We start from the raw sequence: 15,358 nt of genomic DNA, 5'->3' as shown, positions 1-15,358 counted from the left end.
CCATCTTGATTATACCTCTCTGTTAATTTATCTAATGCTACCCTCAGTTTCTCCCCTTTCCACAAGAATTTCCTTATTATTCTCTTTAGTTCATTAAAGAATTTCTCTGTTAAGGGAATTAGCAACGATTGAAATAAGTATTGTATCCTTGGGAAAACATTCATTTTAATGCAATTTACCCTCCCAATCAACTTTAGCGGTACTTCTTTCCATTGTTCTAAGTCTTCCTGCAATTTCTTTATTAGTGGCTGATAATTTAGTTTGTACAAGTGGCTTAAGTTATTATCTAACCTGATCCCTAGGTATCAGATTGCTTGTGCTCGCCATTTAAATGGTGATTCTTTTTTAAATTCTGTATAATCCACGTTACTCATTGGCATCAGTTCACTTTTATTTGCGTTGATCTTGTACCTGATATTTCTCCATATTCCTTCAATTTCTTATGTAATTCTTTTACTGATACCTCTGGTTCTGTTAGGTACACTATGATGTCATCTGCAAATAAGCTGATTTTATACTCCTTCTCCTTTATTTTTATCCCTTTTATTTTATTTTCTATTCTTATCAGTTCTGCCAAAGGTTCTATTGCTAAGGCGAACAATGAAGGGGATAGTGGACATCCTTGTCTCGTTGACCTCCTTAATTTAAAGTGACTCGATACATATCCATTTACTGTTACTTTAGCCAATGGTCCATTATACAATTCTTTAATCCAATTTATATATTTTTCTGGTAGATTGAACTTCTGTAATACTTTAAATCAGTAATTCCACTCTTCTCTGTTCGTTTCTTATTTCCTTGAACTGCGTGGATTAGATTAATAAGTTTTCAGACATTGTCCGCTGTTCATCTTTTTCTTAATAAATCCAGTTTGATCTTGTTTTATTATTTTAGGTACACAATCAGCCAATCCGTTTGCTAATAATTTTGCTATTATCTTATAATCTGAGTTAAGTAGAGATATTGGTCTAGATAATGCTGATGTTAATGGATCCTTCCCCGTCTTTGGTATTACTGTAATTATTGCTGTCTTACATGAATTTGGCAAGTTTTGTGTTTCTTCTACCTGGTTCATTATTTCCAGAAGAGGAGGAATTAATAACTCTTTAAATGTTTTATAAAATTCTATTGGAAATACATCCTCTCCTGGTGTTTTATTGTTCGGCAGCTTTTTTAATATATCCTGTACTTCCTCTATTTCAAATGGTTTTATTAGTTTGTTTTATTCCTCTTCTTGGAATTTCGGCAGTTCAATTTTAGCTAAAAATTCTTCTATTTTATCATCTTTCCCCTCATTCTCAGTTTGATACAATTGTTCATAAAATTCCTTAAAATTTTCATTAATCTCTGTTCGATTATATGTAATTTGTTTGTCCCTTTTCCTTGATGCCAGTATCGTTATTTTAGCTTGTTCTCCACCTCGTACATTTGTAATGTTTCGTAATTAATTTTTTTGTCCGCCAATTCTCTCCTTTTCGTTATATCATCCCTTTTTACTAATTCCTTTTCTGAACTTACTATCTCCCTTTCCAACTGCTCTATTCCCGATTGTAATCCATTTTCATCTTAGTCACATAACTTATTATCTGCCCTCTAAAGAAGGCTTTCATTGTATCCCATAATATAAATTTGTCTTTCACGGATCCTGTGTTTATTTCAAAATATGTTTTAATTTAGCGTTCAATAAACTCCCTAAATTCCTGTCTTTTAAGTAGCATGGAGTTTAACCTCCATCAATATGTTTTTGGTGGGATGTCCTCCAGTTCTATTGCTAATAATAGGGGTGAATGATCTGATAGTAGTCTAGCTTTTTCTCAATTTTCCTAACTCTCCCTTGAATATGGACTGACAACAAAAACATATCAATCCTTGAGTAAGTTTTGTGGCTACTCGAATAATGTGAAAATTCCTTCTCTCTTGGGTGTTGCCTCCTCCATATATCCATAAGTTTCATTTCTTGCATTGATTTAACCATAAATTTGGCTACTTTATTCTTTTTACTTCTCTTTTGTCCAGTTTTATCTAACATTGGGTCCAAATTAAGGTTAAGATCCCCTCCTATCAATATATTTCCTTGTGTGTCTGCAATCTTCAAAAAAATATCCTGCATAAACTTTTGATCCTCCTCGTTAGGTGTGTATATATTGAGCAAATACAAAATTCTGAGTATATCTGACACTTTATCATTACATACCTCCCTGCTGGTTCTGTTATTTCCTCCTCTATTTTGATTGGTACATTTTTGTTAACTAGTATGGCTACACCTCTAGCTTTTGAATTATAGGATGCTGCCATTACGTGTCCTACCCAGTCTCTCTTTAGTTTGTCATGTTCCACTTCAGTTAGATGCGTTTCCTGCACAAATGCTATATCTATTTTTTTCCTTCTTCAATAAATTTAGTAGCCTCTTACTTTTAATTTGGTTATGTATTCCATTAATGTTTATAGTCATATAGTTCAACATGGCCATCTTATATCTTGCATACATCTCGTTTCCACCTCTTTGCCACCTCCATCCCCCTTTTCCCCATTTTCATCTCTTATTACACTTAATATATGACAACACATTTAAGACATAAAGTATCCCCGCAGTTCCCACTTCCACTAATACCTTAACCCCAAAAGATCCCCCCCTCTCTGAGTTGCCCCATACCCCTTGCCGGGCAACCACAACTCCCCTTTTCATTTGGGTTGTGATCTTGTTCGCAGCTTCAACTGATCTTGCAGTGACGGTTATTCCCCCTCCACCCAGCCCTCTCCAGAAAACACTTTTTTTTTTAACATATATAACAAAGCTCTCTCTCTTCTTTATCCCCCCCTTACTCCCTTCCTTCACTTCTCTTTTCCCTCTTTAGTTCTTTACATATACATTGTTTTTACATCTTTATATATACTTTATTGCCGTTCTTCATTCTTGCTACATCTCTTCTCCTGTCCTGCGAACATTCAGCGAATTCTTGCGCTTTCTCTGGATCCGAGTACAGTCTGTTTTGCTCCCCGGGTATAAATATTTTAAGCACGGCTGGATGTCTTAATATGAATTTGTAACCTTTTTTCCATAAAGTTGATTTCGCTGTATTAAATTCCTTCCTCCTCTTGAAGAGTTCAAAACTTATATCTGGGTAAATAAATAATTTTGGTCCCTTGCATTCCACTGGTTTATTATCTTCTCTAATTTTATTCCTTGCCCGTTCCAGTATATTTTCTCTTGTCATGCATCTCAAAAATTTTACTAAGATGGATCTTGGTTTTTGATGTGCCTGTGGTTTTGAAGCTAATGCTCTGTGTGCCCTTTCTATTTCCATTCCTTCCTGTATTTCGGTCATTCCTAGGACCTTCGGGATTCATCCTTTTATAAATTCCTTCATGTCTGTGCCTTCTTCACCCTCCTTCAGGCCCACTATTTTTATGTTGTTTCGCTTATTATTGTTTTCCAACATATCAATTTTCTGAGATAATAACTCTTGTGTCTCTTTAATTTTTTTGTCACCTTATTCCAATTTTTCTCTTAAGTCATTCACTTCCATTTCTACAGCCGTTTCCCGCTCTTCCACATTCTCTACTCTTTTCCCTATTTCTGTCATTATCAGTTCTAACCTTTGCATTTTATCTTCTGTTCTTTTCATTTTCCTTTTAATTGCATTAAATTCTAATGACAACCATTCTTTTAGTGATCTCATTTGTTCTTCAAAAAACTTTATCTATATTCTGTTCATCAGTTTTACCTTCTATTTCTCTATGAAGATCTTGGTCTTCTTCTTCCTCTTCTTCTATGTCTGTATCTGTGTTTGTGTCTTCTTCTCTTCTTTGTGTCTGTGTCTCTTCTGTTTTTCCTGATGAGCTGCTTGTATCTCTTTATCGGGCCTCTTCTTGCTGGGCCTCTTGTTGCTGTTCCTCCCCTCTTGGGCTGTTCGTCTGTTGTGCTTCTTGACGTTGGTCTTCTTGTCGATCTTCTCTCTGTTTGTCGTCCACATCTGTTTCATCACACCCTCTTCTGCTGTCTTCCTTATCCTCCAGCTGAGAGCCCTGGTGTTGGGCGTCTCTCAGCTTCCCTCTCCTCTGCTGAGCCTCTCTCCCCCGGTGTCCTCTTTCTCCTCTGATTGCTTAATTGCCCATTTTTGTTTGGCTCCGAGAGCCATTTTTGTAGTGCACCGGCTGGTGGGTCACGACTCTGTAGGGCAGGTACTGACCTCGAGGGTCAGGCGCTCCAAGTCACCACAGTGTCCTGTTCCTTCCTTCTTCTCCTGCAACTTATTTACTTCTTTTTTCCAGCTGTTCTTATTTTCTCCTTCTTGGAAGCCATCTTCTTTCTCTTCTCTGTATCTTTATCTTCTATTTCTTATACTCTATTTTTGTTATGCTTTGCTTTTTCCTAACTTTTTTTCCTATTTTCTGGAGAGGGCTAGTTTTCCCGACCGGCCACTAGTCCATCACGTGACTCCTCACAGTACCGCCCAATTGACACCCTATTAACATACAGCCCTGGTACATTTTTGTTTTTGAATGGTGAGAGGAAACTGGAGCCCCAGAGAAAACCCACACAGAGACAGGGAGAATGTACAAACTCCTCGCAAACCCCGGTCTGATCCTGATTGCTGGTACTTTAATGGTGTTGCACTAACAGCTACACCAACCATACCACCTTATATATTTGCAGAGAATGAAGACATGTAACATTTATACTTTCACTTTTCCTTCAAATGGTATCCTTAAAGTATAGTAAAATCCCCGTAATCTGGAATTCAAGCAACCAGCAAAAAAATCATGGAAAATAAATGGGTAAAAAATACAAAAGTTTAGAATTAGATAGTCCCTTCACAAGCAAAGAAATTGAAAAGGCCCTGGGCACCCTAATAAATCATTGGGAGAGGATGGATTTCCACCTGAATTTTATAGATAATTCAAAGAATTATTAATGCCCCTTTTAATGGATGTCCTGGATCATGCAGTGGAAACAAAGACCCTCCCTGACTCATTCTCAACCATGATATTACAGTGTTACTAAAAAAAACTTTGTCATACAGACCAATATCCCTGTCACATGCTGATTATACGATACCAGTATTGGCTAATAGATAAGGACAATACTTTCCAAAACTGATACATACAGAACAAGCAGGATTTGTTAAAGGAGGGCATTCATTCCTCAAATAGTCTAGAAAGATTATTTAATATAATTCACATGGCTAAATCTGAACAAAATCCAAGTATTATAGTCTCCCTAGATACAGAAAAGGAATTAGACTGTTTGGAATGGCCTTTTTTATATAAAAGATTGGAAAAAATTGATATAGGCAGAACATTTATAAACTGGATAAACACTTTATACCATAAACCATAAGCTAAAATAATAACAAATAATCAGATGTCAGCCGTGTTCTCCTTGATTAGATCGAGTAAGAGGAATTCCCCCTGTTCCCAGCAATTTTTATTTTAACAATTGAACCACTGGGAGAGATCATAAGAAGGGATTCAGATATAATCGGGCAAGAAGAACACAAAATCAGTCTATTCGCCAATTATGTGCTATTGTATCTATCAGAACCGGCTAAACCTTTGGAAAAATTACAAGTGAATCGAGAAAAATATGGATGAATATCAGGCTACAAAATAAATATGGATAAAAGTGAGATAATGCCATTAACAAATTTTAATATGAAAGTTATCAAAAAGGAAGTAAATTTAAATGGAAGACGGATGGAATAAAATGTCTTAGAATAGTGACTGACAATAACTTGCAAAATCTGTACAAACTAAATTATCTTCTTCTTCTTGGAAAGATAGAAAGAGACCTACAGAATGGAGAGATTAACTGATTATTTTAGTGGGAAGGGTTAACTGTGTAAAAATGAAAGTGATGCCAACACTGCAATACCTTTTCAAATCGCTGCCTGTTCCGTTACCTAAAAACTTTTTGAAGCTACTAAACAACTATATTAGACAATTCATATGGAATAATAAGGTACCAAAAATTGCATTGGAAAAACTGAGATGGGACTACGGGCTGGGACGACTTAGACTTCCAGATATCAATAAATGTTACCTAGCTCCACAGGCTAGATTTCTCGCAGCCTTCTTTACTGAAGACATCTCCCCATCTTGGGTTCAAATGGGAATGAACTCAACGGAGGAGGGGGAAGCTAAGGTCTTTATCTACAAAAGAAGTTTCAAATCACTAAATTAAAAGACGGATAACCCCATTCTAATACGTATGATTAGAATGTGGCAAGACTTAATGAATGTCGAGGAAAAAAAGTAGGGATATCAATAAAAGCACCACTTTGTAAAAATGTGATATTGCCTGAGAACATTAGCAAAAGAATATTAAATTCGTGGTATGATAAAGGTATAAGATAGATTAAGGACTGTTACTCAGAAGGAACCCCTATTTCCTTTGAACAATTAAAACACAAATATGGAGTGGCCATTGGGACCTTCTTCTGTTTTCTTCAGCTTAGATCAGTCTTAAGCGAAAGATGGGGACCAATGTTGACCCCACTTGAAATTGGTGAAACTGAACGAATGGCTTGGATGGGGCTACATCCAAATTTATAACAAAAATGTACGATGCTCTCCAGAGTGAAAGTGCAAAACCAAGATTGCAGAGGTCAAGGGAAGGATAGAAGTCAGACTTGGGTGTGGTGATTTCAGAAAGAAGCTGGTCAGGTTGGTGTAAGGACAGCATGAGATCAATTATAAATGCACCAATTATATCTCATGGCACAAAAGTTACACAGATCAAAAGCCAAAATTTCAGAGATGTGTTTCAGTTGTGGGATTGAGACAGGAACTTTTCTACATACCATGTGAAGCTGAGTAAATTTTGGCAAGAAATCGCAGAAAAATTAACCAGGATTAACAGGAGTGGCCTTCATGGGCGCCCCGGAGTGATATCTATTAGGTAATTTTGTGGAAATAAGCAACAAATTGACCAAATATCAAATCTCATTTATAAAAATAGCACTGGTGGTCACGAAAAAATATATCACGATCACTTGGAAGTCTGACTCCCCTCTACTCATAGCACGATGGACTGTGGAAATGAACAGCTGTAAACCTATGTCAAAAAAATCACATCTAACTTAAAGAATAAATAAGACACTTTTGTAAAAGTCTGGCGGTTCTGGACCACATAGGGGCCCAGATACAGTAATAAAAAGGAACAAAAAAGGGTATAAAAGTAACTATAATATGTACAAAAACGTAGTTTCCCCAATGGTACTCGATATATGTAAGCTCTGACAGTGCACGGATCTGTATGTATGGAAGGGGTGGGGAGGGGCAGGGGGGAGGGAGGGACTGTTTTTGTGCTTGTGAGAAAAAGTTAAATATATTGTATATTTAAAATATTACTCTGTATAATTTTTGAAAAAATTGCAAAACTTTAAAATTGCCGCCCCCTGGTGGTTAGTTTGCCAATCACGCAATATGCAATCTTTCTTTTTTCTTTTTTTCTTTGGCTTGGCTTCGCGGACGAAGATTTATGGAGGGGGTAAAAAGTCCACGTCAGCTGCAGGCTCGTTTGTGGCTGACCAGTCCGATGCGGGACAGGCAGACACGATTGCAGCGGTTGCAAGGGAAAATTGGTTGGTTGGGGTTGGGTGTTGGGTTTTTCCTCCTTTGCCTTTTGTCAGTGAGGTGGGCTCTGCGGTCTTCTTCAAAGGAGGCTGCTGCCCGCCAAACTGTGAGGCGCCAAGATGCACGGTTTGAGGCGTTATCAGCCCACTGGCGGTGGTCAATGTGGCAGGCACCAAGAGATTTCTTTAGGCAGTCCTTGTACCTTTTCTTTGGTGTACCTCTGTCACGGTGGCCAGTGGAGAGCTCGCCATATAATACGATCTTGGGAAGGCGATGGTCCTCCATTCTGGAGACGTGACCCATCCAGCGCAGCTGGATCTTCAGCAGCGTGGACTCGATGCTGTCGACCTCTGCCATCTCGAGTACCTCGACGTTAGGGGTGTGAGCGCTCCAATGGATGTTGAGGATGGAGCGGAGACAACGCTGGTGGAAGCGTTCTAGGAGCCGTAGGTGGTGCCGGTAGAGGACCCATGATTCGGAGCCGAACAGGAGTGTGGGTATGACAACGGCTCTGTATACGCTTATCTTTGTGAGGTTTTTCAGTTGGTTGTTTTTCCAGACTCTTTTGTGTAGTCTTCCAAAGGCGCTATTTGCCTTGGCAAGTCTGTTGTCTATCTCATTGTCGATCCTTGCATCTGATGAAATGGTGCAGCCGAGATAGGTAAACTGGTTGACCGTTTTGAGTTTTGTGTGCCCGATGGAGATGTGGGGGGGCTGGTAGTCATGGTGGGGAGCTGGCTGATGGAGGACCTCAGTTTTCTTCAGGCTGACTTCCAGGCCAAACATTTTGGCAGTTTCCGCAAAGCAGGACGTCAAGCGCTGAAGAGCTGGCTCTGAATGGGCAACTAAAGCGGCATCATCTGCAAACAGTAGTTCACGGACAAGTTTCTCTTGTGTCTTGGTGTGAGCTTGCAGGCGCCTCAGATTGAAGAGACTGCCATCCGTGCGGTACCGGAGGGGCAGGGGGGAGGGAGGGACTGTTTTTGTGCTTGTGAGAAAAAGTTAAATATATTGTATATTTAAAATATTACTCTGTATAATTTTTGAAAAAATTGCAAAACTTTAAAATTGCCGCCCCCTGGTGGTTAGTTTGCCAATCACGCAATATGCAATCACAATTAGGAAATTCACTTACCCAGCATCTAGGTGCTAGATACGGGGGGGTTCCTGTATTTTTACTGTATTTAAAGTATTTTAATCTAAAAGTACTTAATTTTTTTATCTTAAACTTAATACAACTCTGGACCTTGCTCTTCCTGTCAGAAAAGGAATGATTGATGAAGTGATAAATCCACTGTTTTTTTTTGCTAACCATCAGATGAACATCTTCAGTCAACAAGAAACACTGCAGAAAATAAGATTTAATGGAAATAAAATACTTTGTTATCTCTACATAAACATAAACAGATTCACACATTAATAAATGGTTACTAAAATCACATCCAGCTGGATTGAATATAAAAACATTGACTGAACAATATCCTACCGAAAAGGAAGTTTTTGTCCTGAGATCTGAAGTATTACAAGTGGGGAGAAAGGCCTGTAGTTCAGCATTTTCTTTCATGGGATGTAGGTGTCTTTGGCAAGTCTAATGTTTCTTTTCGGCCTAAGATTGCCATTAAGAAATCTGCCACCTTCTGTCCAGTGCAATCTATATGGCGAGGCTTGTCACAAATAACCTGAGAGTTCCAGGATTTTGACCTGACAATGAAACAGAATTAAGTGTGATTTGACATCGTTTTAACACATCCAATGATGGCCTATAAATTGGTGTCAAAGCAGTCATAGGCAAGTTGCTAATGTCCATTTTGGAGTCAGCACACAATGTAGCCTGTGCTCCTCCCTCTGCCTCTTTTCCCTTCCTCTCTCCCCCTGTCTGTAAGGAGTTTGTGCATTCTTCCCATGTCTGCAAGAGTTTCCTTCAGGTGCTCTGGTTTCCTCTCATCCTTTAAAACACACAGGAGTTGCAGGTGAATTGGGTGTAAGTGGCTCACAGGCCGGAAGGACCTATTATCATGCTGTATGTCTAGATTTATACCCAACAAAAGGCCTGGGTCCAAAACATTGGTTATCCTTTACTTCCAATGGATGCTGCCTAACGTCCTGAGTTTCTCCAGCATATTTGTGTCTTGCTCTCGGCCCCAGCATTTGCAAATGTTCTCATTTAACTCAAAGCTGCCATAAAAAAAATGGTGGCAATAATTGCAGCTATTCAAGGCATTCAAAATGACACTCACTATCTTCAATATTGTATCTAATTTCCTTCAATCTTAAATAGGACATTACACCATGTAACCTCTGTGTATGTATAAAATTGCTCGTCTAGCTATCAGTGTGGTCAAGGCTAAAACTTTCTCAGAAGTAGATCTGGCTCATGTGAAAAACCAAACAAAGCAATTAACGGACAAGGTTCTATTTTCATCTTAAAAATTGTTGATAAAGTTTGCAAAATGTCTTTCCAAACTCTCTAAATGTGGGCTCAAAACATATGGATCAGTGAAGCATCAAAAATGTTTACACTTCTCACACAGTGTTTCAATATCTGCATAAAATCAAGACCATTTAAGTTTGGACATACGAGTTCTGTGTACCACCTTAAATTGTAATAAGCAGCGCCTTGCATAAAATGAGGAATCATTAATCAAGCTGACAGTAGAGTAACAATCTTCATCTGAAAATGTTATATTCAATTTGAAAAGATGTGGGGCCCATTCATAGAATACTATCATGACTGGAAGAATGAAGAAATTTAAATTTTCTGGAGATTCTCCAATGTCTGGAGGTCACTATCCAATCCACAATTTCCCTTTTTTTGTTAACAAAGGTAACCTTGATTAGAGGGACAGGGGAGATTAGATTTAGTTTTTAGGTTTTTTTTGCTTTTTTTCTTTTTATCAATTTTTATCTGGGTTAATTTGGCAAATATGGGTTTAATATGGTTATCACAGGTTAATTCAATAACATTTTTCATGTGGATCAAGGAACTGTCTAATGTAGTTCCATCCATTTTTTTTGTACGTATGTATATGAGATGACTTGTTATGTGTTTTCCTTAAAATTTATATATTAAACTCAATAAAAATATTTTTAAAAGAAAGAAAATGGCACTGTGCAACAAATTCTGTTCTAGTTTTGTTAATGTCATTGGAGTTACATTTCCTCATGGAACAAGCAAGTATTTCAGTTTTTTGAGGAAATGCAGAAGAGGTTTGATGAGAGTCAGGCAGTAAAATGGTGTCCACAAGGAGCAAAAAAGAATCTGTTGGAGGAACAGCAAGTCAAGTTGCATCAATGGCAGAAAAAGAACGACCAACATTTCAGGTCAGAACCCTTCAATGAGAATCTTGAATACTCTCCCCAGGTTCTAGATGTTGATTTAAATAGGCTACAAGTTTAAACCTTTACCAATTTCTTTTTAATTTCCATTTGGTTTTTACCCTTTCCAAAGCCTCCACAGCCTTCCTGTAATGGGACAACCAGAATGCCACACAATACTCTAAGTGCAGCTGAACCGAAGTTTTAGATTGCACCAACATGCCTGCCTTACTCTTATGCTCATTATCCCAACCAATGAAGGAAAGTATGCTATTTGCCATTTATTCCTTTGATCTACTTGTGTGGCCACTTTCAGGGAACTGTAAACTTGAACGTCCCCTGCATGTCAATGCTGTCAACGATTCTGCCATTAACTATGTACTTTCTCCTCATATTTGACCTTGTGAAGTTCAATATTTCACACTTGCTCAGATTAAATTCCACTTGCCATTTCTCCCACCATATCTGTAACTCATCTATATCCAGCTGTATCCTTTAAAAGCCCTGTACATGCTTCAGAACTCCATCAATATTTGTGTCGTCTGCAAACGTACGAACCCACCAATGTGCTTTTTCATCCAAGGCATTATAATAAATATATAACATATATAACAAAGAAAAAAATAATTTATTTCAATAAGTTTTTTTTACAATTTTGATAAAGTTTATAATCTTTCAAGCTTTTTAATATATGCTTTAAATATGTTGCCTTTCTGCTTTTTAAGTACTTCAATAAATCTCAGTAAAATTATGTTTTTCACCAGCTTGGCTAAGTCTCCAGGTTCTGACTTAATTGCTTGTCAAATCCTTTATTTATTTTGTAGAAAGGGCTTGCTTTGGCCCTGCTTGTAATGCAGGAGGCACTTGCCACACATTGGCCTCGATAGAGAAAATTCTCCTTGCAGTAACATCTGACGTAAACCTGCAGTTCTTTTTACTGGTTTCAGGGCTGACCCCACTAGTTTTGATTCCCATTATTTTTTTTTAACTTTAATTTTCATTTAGAGATACAACATAGTAACAGGGTTTTTTTTTCCAGCCCATGCCGCCCAAAAATACCCATGTGACCAATTGCCTGACCAACATCTGTGGAACACAAGAGGAAACATTAGCACCTGGAGGAAACTCACATGGTCAGGGAGAGAACGTGCAAACTCCTTACAGACAACAGAGTATTCGAATCCAGGTGCACTTACTATACGACACTGTTCACGCAATATTTTACAAATTGATGTACTTTCAAAAGTTAACATTCTAAATACAAGATCATATCAAATATCATGACTTTACCCTCTGTTGACAAACAGAATCAGATTCAGAGTTTATTTTCATGAAAATGTCATAAAGTTCATTCTTTGGTGGCAACATTATAGGTGCAAAAATTGCAATAAATTATATTGAAAATAAATAAATTCGTGCAAAGGAAGAGAAAGTGAGGTAATGTCTGTGGTTCAATGGCCATTCAGAAATCTGATGGAGGGGGAAGAAGCTGTTTTTGTAACACTAAGTGTTTGTCTTCAGGCTCCTGTGACACTTCCCTGATGGCAGCAGTGAGCATAGGGCATGGCCTGGGTGCTGAGGGTCCTTGAGGCTGCTTTCTTGAGACACCATCTCTTGTAGGTGTCCTTAATGGTTTAAAGACTGATGCCCACAATGGCACTGGCTGAGTTGAAACTCTCTGTAGTTTTTTCCTGACCTGTCCATTGGCTCCTCCGTACCAGACAGTGATTCAACCAGTTAGAATCCTCTCCACAGTACACCTGCAGGAATTTGCAAGTCTTTAGTGATGTACCAAATGTCCTCAAACCCCTAACAAAGTATAGCTGCTCGCATGTATGCATCGACATGAAGGCCTTATCGTCAGAGATATTGGCTCTCAGGAATATGAAGTAAGTTCTTAAACCACTGCTGACTCCTCGCTGAGGTCTAGTTTATGTGCTTCTCATTTCCCCCTCCGGAAGTCCACAATTAATTCCTTAGTTTTGTTCACATTGAGTGCAAGGTCATTGTAGTAACACCACTCAAACAGCTGATCTATCTTACTTCTGTACACTTCCTCATTGCCATCTGCGATTCTGCTAAAGACTGAAGTTGTGCTAATGTGGTAACAGGGATCGGAAGACAGGCCCAAGAATAGAGCGCAATTCATTATGTTATAACATGCACCCTTTGCTGTTAATAGTTTTATTAAGTTTATAATCATAACATGCCCCATTGTTGTAAACAGAAACAGACTCATGGTTAAACTTATTGATAAATAAGCATCCTATTCTGTAATCAAAACCTTTATTTTTTCAGTGACTCTCAAAGACTCAGTGACTCTCAGCCACTGTAATCAAAGCAGTAAAACTAAGTTAATCAAGTTTCTGTAATTTTGTCCATTGACAGTATAAAAGCTGTACCAAAATCATACTCAGGAGATCAACTTTGACTGGTCTCCCAACACGTAACAGTTTTAATATATCCACCGTTGTTTTGAACATCAACTCCGCATGGTATTTCAATCTTGCTGTGGAACGATTGTGGTGATAGGCGAATCACAGTGGCTAGGTCTTAGGTTTGAGTTAATTCTGGCCATAACCAACCTCTCAAGTAGACGTGAGGGCTACTGGGCGATAGTCATTGAGGCAGCTCACCCTGCTCTTCCTGGGCACTGGGATGATTGATGCCCTTTTGAAGCAGGTGAGAACCTCCCACTGTAGAAATGAGAGACTGAAAATGTCCATGAGCACTCCAGCTCAGTGGTTTTGTGGCATAAATCTAGCATTGATTTTCAATATCCTGCCAGGAATCCCATCAAGGCCTGACATCTTGCTAGAGTTCACCTTATTGAAGGATGTTCTGACATTGGCTTCAGAGTCAGATATCACAGGATTCTGCAGGGATTCTCATTGGGAATCTTGTGTTCTTCTTTTCAAAGCAAGAACAAAAGGGCTCAGCTCATCAGTAGTGAAGTATTACAGCCATTTATGTTGTTCGCCTTCGGCTTGTAGGATGTAAAAGCCTGAAATCCCTGCCATAGCTGGCGAGTATCTGATTCTGTCTCTAGCTTCTGTCGGAATTGGCTCTTTGCTGCTGAGATAGCCTTCTGTAGTTTCTACCTGAACTTCCTGTAGAGATATGGATCACCAGTCTTAAATGCCATCAACCTTGCCCTCAGCAAGTTACAAATCTTTTGATCCATGGCTTTGGTTGGTATACTCACGGTACGAGCCTGTGGGCACATTCATCCACATAGGTCTCGATGAAGTCGGTGACAGCCGTGGCATATTTATTCAAGTACCCCTGATACCAATACCCCTAAGAGTAAAGTCCTGCAAAAGGACATCACAGGCAAAACCCTCCTCTCTATTGAGAACATCTACAGAGAACGCTGCTGTGGGAAGGCAGCAGCAATCATCAAGGATCCACACCACCCAGCACATATTCTGTTCTCATCAAGTGCCGCGAAACTCACACCACCAGGTTCAGATACAGTTGCTACACCTCCACCATCAGACTCCTCAATGGCAAACTCAATCAGGACTCAATTGATTTTTTAAATTCTCTCTGTATTGCAGTCAGTCAGTTTACAGTTCTTTATTTGTTGACATGTATACACTGTGTACAGTTTTTTTTTGCACTACCAATAAGTGGTAATTCTGCCTCTCCCACAGGAAAAGAATCTCAGGGTTGTATGTGATGCCACACACTGTCAATAACTCTGAAATCTGAGCCCTTGAATATGGTCCAGTCCATCGAACTAAAGGCAGACCCGCTGGCACTCCTCCGCCTCCCTCGACCATACTTTCACCGTCTTCACCACTGCTGCTGTCGTCTTTAATAAAGGATATATTATCTACTTTGGATTTTAACAAAGACCACAAATATAAACCAATGTAAAATCTGCAATGAACCATTAGTTCTTCTCCACTCTACCCCTCCCTCCCCTTCCCCGGCTCATTTCTTCTGTTGCTCCATTAGTAACAGCTAGAATCTAATAATGATCTCCACTGTGCTCCAGCAGTCCTGTGGTGGGTATGGACGACATTTTAAATTATTTTCAAATGAATAGTTTGCATCAATGGAGGCGTTATCTAGTTAAGTTTTAATGCAGAGATTCAGTGATAAAAACACATGATATGATGAGTCTTGAACAGCCCTTGATATCAGTCTCCTTGACTGCATCCCACCTTCTTCTTTCCTGCCCGCTGACTTCCAGCTGCCTTGTACAATCAAACTGCTGCTACCTGCCATCACCTGTCACTCTCTCTTCCCATCTCCTTACATACCAGATGCTGAGCAGAGCCAGCTCCAATCTTCGACGCAGCTATTTTTCAATCAAAACTGCCACATTTAACCGCTTCAGTGAATTTATACAACTCAAGCAACACTCTGCGATCCTTCAACCAAATCTGAAATGATGAATTCCCAGCTGGAGAAACAAACTTGCTTAACTAATCATATGAGAAAATTCAATGCTTAT

At 38.8% G+C, this 15,358-nt stretch overlaps 1 long non-coding RNA gene across 16 annotated transcripts in view; it reads right to left on the bottom strand.

The window, feature by feature from the left end:
* LOC138759553 (uncharacterized) overlaps positions 1-15,358 on the bottom strand; it is a 596,266-nt gene that overhangs the window by 377,566 nt on the left and 203,342 nt on the right. For 15 of the 16 annotated variants that reach the window (XR_011354926.1, XR_011354930.1, XR_011354928.1 and 12 more), the window contains one exon: positions 9,065-9,279. The exons of the other annotated variant lie outside the window; for it this stretch is intronic. This is a non-coding gene — a long non-coding RNA (uncharacterized lncRNA). The remainder of the gene's footprint in view (positions 1-9,064; positions 9,280-15,358) is intronic. 16 annotated transcript variants of the gene reach the window in all.

The sequence above is a fragment of the Narcine bancroftii genome, chromosome 3 (assembly GCF_036971445.1).
Source record: "Narcine bancroftii isolate sNarBan1 chromosome 3, sNarBan1.hap1, whole genome shotgun sequence".
NCBI lineage: Eukaryota > Metazoa > Chordata > Chondrichthyes > Torpediniformes > Narcinidae > Narcine > Narcine bancroftii.
The sequence above is the reverse complement of the archived record's forward strand: the minus strand, read 5'-3'. Positions and strand labels throughout refer to the sequence as shown.